The 7,976-nt window shown below is 36.3% G+C and overlaps 1 long non-coding RNA gene across 1 annotated transcript; it reads right to left on the reverse strand.

The window, feature by feature from the left end:
• LOC110267132 lies at positions 1,298–1,820 on the reverse strand. Its single transcript, XR_002354481.1, has 3 exons — positions 1,709–1,820; positions 1,561–1,628; positions 1,298–1,481 (listed from the first exon to the last, which is right to left on the reverse strand). It is a non-coding gene; the product is annotated as an uncharacterized LOC110267132 (long non-coding RNA).

Genomic DNA, 7,976 nt, shown 5'->3' on the forward strand with positions numbered 1-7,976 from the left:
TTTCTCAAATCATCTCAGGGTCATAAGCCATTTTTACTCAAAGTAAATTCCCCTTTTAAAACCATGCCACTCTCGGCATCCTCTTTTCAAAACCTCCATAACCATGGAAAGTTAAAGATTCATTTTGAAACATTCAAAATCATCCATCCAACAATGGAATTTTATAACAAGGTTTCTTGGCAGAGTCCCAAGTCTTTAGGGGAGAATAACATAACTCATTTCGTTAAATTTATTTAAAATCATTAAAACCTTGGCTTTCTACTTTGAGTAGTAAAATAGGATTTAAGCCAAACCGAGTCATGTAATCATTTACTTCTTTCAAAGCCATTTCCTTTACTTAGGCAAAACCAACTTCAACCCCCATGATAAATTCTAAAGCGTTTCAACTGTTCAAAATTGCCTTAGTCTTGCAAGAATTCAGAATTTAAAGAGTACTTAAAACCTTTCTCAAAACATTTCAAAATGAAACTTGTCAATAGACATTCAGGTTCTTTTAAAGTCATTGAAACTCCTCTAATTGAAACCCTCAAGTCAAATTCAAAGGCATTGCCCTTGTCACATTTAAAATAGCATTAAAACATAAGTTTCATTCTAAATAACTTTCTCTTGAAAGAGGTACAATGCCTTTCTTAAGAAGCAAGACTAAATCACAATTTCCTCTTTAATAATTCGTTTCAAAAGCATGAACCATCCTTTTCTTGATAATTCAAATAAAATAGTAGAAGTCTTTAACTCATCATTTTTCCAGACAACATTCATTAAAGACTCGGATTTTATAGAAATTTAGGCAGCACCTCCCCTAAAACTTAGACTTTGCCACGCGGTTCAGGTCCCAACAAAACCATTCCACAATCCTTTTCCAACAGCCCAAAATCCAAAATTAATTCAAAGGCAGGCCAAAATCCAACAGTCAATCTCAATACCATATTTCAAGAAAACTGTTTCAAAATCAAATCATTATCAGCCGAATAAACACATTCCTAAAGTTTCAAGGAAACGGTTCATTAACAACCATGTATCGAAAACCAGATCATTTAAACCAAGCCAGGCTGAATTCAAGAGTGTATTCTATTTTTCACATTCTCAAGAAAATCCATTTAACTCAAATCAATTTCCAACGGATTAAACTCAATCTCAAGCTTTAAAAGAATCAACTTCAAAAGCATTTTGTTTCACAAAACCACACAACAGTCCAGTCAAACAAACGTCCATAATCATATAAAACAACCGAACAATACATAAGACTGATACAATCACCAAATACACATTTTTCCACAACAGTATCCATATGTAATAATTCCAATATATAAAATATAGATTTTGGAAAGCGCCTCTACCTCAAAACGCAAATTCCATAACCCAAACGTCTCTCAGAGTCCTTTTCGCCTCAGCTCGAAACCACAATCAAAATCCCGACTCTGCGTGTTTTTCTCAATATAAGAAACAGCCTCAGCGCCACGTATAAGCTCAGCTACTACTTCCTAACACATCAATATCGCGGAAATCTTAAAACTCATGACTGAAAACAAATGGCAAGGATCTCTAAGATAAAACACTTACTAAAATAAAAGGAATGACACGGCAGCCTCCGCAACACTTATGCGACACGAAATCACCGAAACTCAAACCTACATTACCAAGCCTCAAGGTCTTTAGCTAAACATAACCGAACGCTAAAGCAGGGGTTTTTGAAATGCGAAATACTTACTATACTAACAAGCGAAGCAGCTACGACTTCAAATTGCCCCGACAAAAGATCCGTGAGCGGCCAGAAGCTCCGGTGGCCCAACAGCAGCTTTAATTCCGACGCGAAAATATCGGAACTCAACCCTGTGTAACCAACGTCTCAGAATTTCTAACGGATTATAACAGAGTACTCAATTGAAGGGGTTTCGGAAGCAAAAATGCTTACAAGAAAGACTGGTTCTGGCGGCCACGATACTGCTCCCGGCAGCCAAAGGCGCGGCGGTCATTACAACAACGGCAACTGAGCTCCAACGGTGGCAGAAAACCCTCCTACATACCCATTCCGGTCTCCTTCTCCCCAGCAGCAACAGGGCAGTGGCAGAGCCTTCACAGCGGCGGCGGCATCTTAGCAACAGCAGAGGGGTGGCAGAACCTCTTACCACCATCGCGCCTCATCTTCCACGCAACCTCCATCTCTCTCCTCGAAGCTCGACAGCGGCAGCAGTCTGACGCAACGGTGACAGCACACAGCGGCGTGGCTCTGCGCGGTGGTTCGCGCTCCTTATCGCGTGACCTTCCTTCTTTCTCGTGCTCCCTTCGCGCACGAGCTCTCCCTCTCGTCGTCGCAATTCTCTTCAGGTGACGGAACGAGGTGATGGATGGCAGAACCACGACTGGGCAGGAACAACGACACGTCTTTGGCGGCGACACTCCTCGCGGTTCTGGCGACAGGGAGGACGGCGTCTCCCTCTTCTCTGAGCCCTTCGTCTCTCAGACCTCCCTTTCAGTTTCTCTTCTTTCTCATTGCAGCGTTGCTGCTGCTCCTGATTGTGTTACGTTTGTGTGAATGGAGGGAGAAAGGGAAACAGGTTGAGTACGGCGGCTGGGTTGGGAAGGATTAGGGTTTCATGCCTGTGAGTTTGCTGAGGGTGAAAGGGGGAAGAGTCTGCTGCTGCGGCTATGTGTGTGTTTGCGCAGCAAAGAGGATGAATGAGAGACTAGTGGCTGCGCAGCGTGAGGAGAAGGGTTTTAGGGGATGTGTATCCAAATTAGGGTTAGGGACATTTTGGTAATTTCTAATAAAATTGGGAATAATATAGTAATTGAAATCCAAATTAAATCCAACACTAATTGTATGTAGAAAATACTATTTGATCATCAATTTTTACAAATTACTTTCAATAAAATGCCCAAATCAAATAATTAGAAATAATATACTTAATTTCTTCATTTTCCAAAATAGCAGTATTAATATTTAAAATATTACTTATCTAATCCAAATCATATAAAATCCTTATTATTTCATAACTATCAACTTTATAATTCAAATATAGAAAATAATCCAATAATTATAAAATTGGATAATAATCATAACTTATCTCAAATTCAATAAATCAAAACTTGCCTTAATTATCCTTAATAAAATAATTTCTGAATTTAAGGCTATAAATAATTATATTATTTGAGACTTGATCATAATAAGACTTTTCAAAGGTTCTAGGTCTTACACTGTGCATGGTTAATTTGCATATGTTTCAAATCCCTCACGGGGTATCTTGAATTTGAGTGGCTTTATGAGCAATAATACATTGAAAGTACCACAGCATTCCATAATTCAATTTCCAAATTTGTTTTGTGATTATCTGTTGTAAACTTGTAATATGTTTTCCTTTACTATGATATTGAATCCAATATGGATTTGTATGCCTTTTGTATTCATTTCTAGCAATATGGTTCAATCTCTCTAAATAACTTGGTCATTTTTCTTCTCAATTGATTGTGTCCCTTTGATTTCTTTCATTATTGTTTCTTTGATTTATAGTTTAATTCCAGTAAGTTCAGTTTATAAGTGAACACTTTTACCATATTTCACCAAAAAGCAAGAAAGAAAGAGAACGAGAATACTTTTATCATATGGAACGGTTTTTTTTTTTTAATATAAGTAGGCATTTGCACATGGTGTATCCTGTTGGAAAGCAAGAATATGCTATTTAGTTGACACTTGAGAAAACCAACTATTACTGCATAAAGAATGATGTATAATTATGCAACTTTAAGTTGGTTTATACTGTTTTTGATAATTACATTGCTTTAGTTTACTCTATGATGGAAATTTCCCTAAGAATACAACTGATCAAGTGATAACATCAAGTCCTGGTCCCGATATCCCGGTTTATGCATCTACAAATAACGAAGAGTCCGGGTTGAGTTCCAAACCAGCAGAGTCTCCTGTTGTGGCCCCTGAAACTAGAATGGCAGATTGAAGATGATTCAGACCTTGGGATGATTGGTAATTTTATACCATTTACTAATTACATTTTATTGATGTTTTGTATAGTTTGCATTCATTAATTGAATTGACAATTATTGAACTAGGAAGATTATGTCATATTACTCATTTACTATTAAATTTTGAAATTGCTTTTTGACTTATTTTATCAATAACAGAACTTGAGCTTAATTTTAGTTCATTTGATGTGTCCCCATGTACTGTAGTAAGTAATTACCACGGAGTTTAACCACCAAATTTTAACTATGAATGCTAACTCGTGTCTTCTATTTATCACCAAATTGGCTCATATTGACGTGCCATAACCGACCTGTCTTTAATAGATTTACTAAGCTACAATATTATTTCTTAAAAATATTCTAACATTAACACAAATTTTTTAAATTAAATCTAAAAATGTAAAAAATTAAATTTAGATAAAATAAAAAATTATAAAGATAATTCTAATATGAACTATCTGTGCTTTGTGATGCTGAAGTCGCTCTTGTTGTCTTCTCCAGCCTTGGCCGTTTGTATGAGTATGCTAACAACAGAAATCCTCTCGAAGTAAGTTGTTGATTTTCTGTCATATTAAGTATGCTCTAGTATTTCCTTAATACTCTATCTTACTTGTGCATATTTTATTTGGTAATTTTCACCAACTATTTGTCTATTTTGCAGGAAACAGCTCCAATTAGAGTTTTTGGACCATGGAGTACTAATTTTGTTGAAGAATTAGCTTGAGCCACTTCCCGATGGAAGCTTGTCAAATATTAACATACGCACAACAATTTTGAGTATTTTAAATGATGTACTGAGTTTTCACCATTATAAATATTTTTTTTATTCAATTGCCCATCTCCAGCAAAATGTTAAAGGAACTAAAGGGCATAAGGACATCTTAGAGGAAGCAAATTCTACTATGCAAGTTGAGTAGAATTAGAAGTCAATTATCAGGGCTTTGAATGGTTTGTACTTTGTATATTCTGAATCATAGTTACTAAGTATTTTTCGGAGTTTCTTATATTGGTAGATGCAAGTTCAAACATAAGTAACTGGAAAGTTATAATGACATTCACCAAAACTAAGTAATTCTTCACAAATTGTATTTGCTTGTATTCTAGATCTTGATCACATCAAACCAAATTCAAGTTTGACTTACTAAAAGCTCAAAAGTTGGCTCAAGCTTTTCTTATATTAAAATAATTATATATGTATAGATGTGTATATAATATAAAATATAGAGCTCAACTTCAAGCTCAAACATAGCTCATAACTTGCATATACATCACTTTTAAAAAGGTTAAACTACTAGAAGAATGAATTAGTGATGTTAGCCTCTCATAACTTGCTGACAAATTCATCAACTGTGATTCCCTCCATTCGATAGGAAGCAGATTTTGAGGCAAGTTCCCTTAGCTATAGTACGCTTCTTCCCAATTTCATTGCCACCTTCATTTCAAGCAGCTCCCCGTTTTCTCTTTTCTCCATATCACTTTCTTCCAAAGTTGATTCAATGGAGGTTTTTAACTGCTAGAAGAAGCCAGCAGAGTTTTTATACATTTCGAATACCATACCAACTTGGCCTTCATGCTCGAAGGTGTTGATTGCAGCATCTAAAGAACCATCCATGAGAGGCACCATTGACCATTGTAGCATACCTAGCCGTTCTTGTCAAATTCTTATTCTCTCTGCAGAGCAAACAAGCAAGTCAAATTCATAGAAACCACACAAGAATGTTGACAGCAAACAGCCACAAATTTATTTATAGATTTATGTGCTACTCTTTTACCATAAATCTCAACAATTAAATAGTCAGTCTATCATGAGCAAAAATATCTTAACATTTCAGATATCGGTTTTCCCATAGTAAAAGATCATTCTAGAATTTCAAAAATTCAAAATAATTTCATGTTAAACCTTCTAACCATGGTACATAAAATCAAATAAAATAAATAAAAAGTAAGAATGATTGTAAAAAAAGGAGACTTGTAAGGAATATGCTGATGTGTAGAAATGTCCCTATATTTCTTAGCAATACCAAAGTCAATGATATACACCTACAGAGGGTGCTTGGTTTTGATTCATACAGTAACTGAGGGTGCTTGGTTTTGACATTTTTCTGAATAAGAAAGAAAACTAAGCCAATAGTATGCTCGATCAGACACACATGACTTGTCCTTCAATAATTTAATTTTGCCACTGAAATATGCAGAAACCTTAAATTGCCATGCCCTACAGCACCCCATAGCTCTAATATATCTCTCTTAAGAAAAAAAAAAGAACTAGTTTTGCATATTCATTTCTTAGAAAGTCACTAAAATATTACAATTCTCCTAATTTCAGCAGCTCTTGGAATTTTATTTAAAATTTTATTTAAAGTTGCATAATTATACATCATTCTTTATGCAGTAATAGTTGGCTTTTTCAAGTGTCAACTAAATAACATATTCTTGCTTTCCAACAGGATACACCAAGTGCAAATGCCTATTTATATTAAAAAAATCCCTTCTATATGGTAAAATTATTCTCGTTCTCTTTTTCTTTTCTTGCTTTTTGGTGAAATATGGTAAAAGTGTTCACTTATAAACTGAACTCACTGGAATTAAACTATAAATTAAAGAAACAATAATAAAAGAAATCAAAGGGACACAATCAATTGAGAAGAAAAATGACCAAGTTATTTAGAGAGATTGAACCATATTGCTAGAAAGGAATACAAAAGGCATACAAATCCATATTGGATTCAATATCGCAGTAAAGGAAAACATATTACAAGTTTACAACAGATAATCACAAAAGGAATTCAGAAATTGAATTATGGAAGGCTGTGGTACTTTTAATGTATTATTGCTCATAAAGCCACTCAAATTCAAGATACCCCGTGAAGAATTTGAAACATATGCAAATTAACCATGTACAGCCAGCTGTTTAATGCCTTTTTAATCAGAATAAACAACCAAAAATAGTGCATGGATGATGATGACAAGTCATCGTAGCCTAGTTTTACTACCCTTTTTCTTTATTTTTATTTAGTTTTGTACACTTTCTTGCATCCTAAGAAAGCAATTTGGAATGAAAATGCATGACTTCTTTGAATCAAACAACCACCATGAAATTGGTGCTAAATCATGAGGTTTAAGCTAAATTTAATTGATTTTTAATGATTAATAGACCTTGTGAATTTGGTGATACTTTGATTGGTTGTTTTGATTAATTGTAGGTGAAGAAAAGAAGAAAAGAAGAAAGTGTGGCCAAGAAAAGAGGAAGTGTGGTGCAACAAAACCATGAAGCTCCCTCCAAAGCTCACTAAGTGAGCGCTACACTCACTCCCAGGAGACCAAGGCAAAAAGCTCAGCTCACTTTGTGAGCTGAGCACAACACAAGGCCAAGAAATAAGGAAATGAGGAACCAAGCTCAGCTCACAAAGTGAGCATTATCGAGAGCACTAGAGGAAAAATTCAAGGAAAATGTTTTGCAAATGCATGCTCCAAGACTTGAACCCATGACCAAAGGGAAGAGGGGAGGCGCTACTCACATGGAAAAATAAGCCAAAATTGGCCAAATGCACTCCCTAAGGATCGAACCCCACACCTTGAGGAAGCAAGGAAGCAAGGCAACCAAGAAAAAGGGTAGCGCATGCTTCCCATGGGTTTCGAACCAAGGACCCTTCCTTGGATGCACCAAAGCTCAGCTCACAAAGAGAGCTGAGCGCTACTCCTTGATGCAAGGAAGCACCGTGACACGGCCAGGGAGTGGGGCACGCAACAAATTGACAAGGCCCATGGTGCATCACACAACAAATTTGACACGGCCAGGGAAGGAGTGGAGCGCGCATGACACGGTCCAAGGGGCAGCACAACAAATTGGCACTAAGGCACCAATGCTCAGCTCACAAAGTGAGCTGAGCTCTCCCCTGATGCACCCCAAGACAGCAGCACGCTACCAATGCTTCCCCACACTAAGTGTCAAAGCTCAGCTCACTTTGTGAGCTGAGTACTCCCCTGGAAGCATATTACCC

Source organism: Arachis ipaensis, chromosome B09 (assembly GCF_000816755.2).
Source record: "Arachis ipaensis cultivar K30076 chromosome B09, Araip1.1, whole genome shotgun sequence".
NCBI classification, from domain to species: domain Eukaryota; kingdom Viridiplantae; phylum Streptophyta; class Magnoliopsida; order Fabales; family Fabaceae; genus Arachis; species Arachis ipaensis.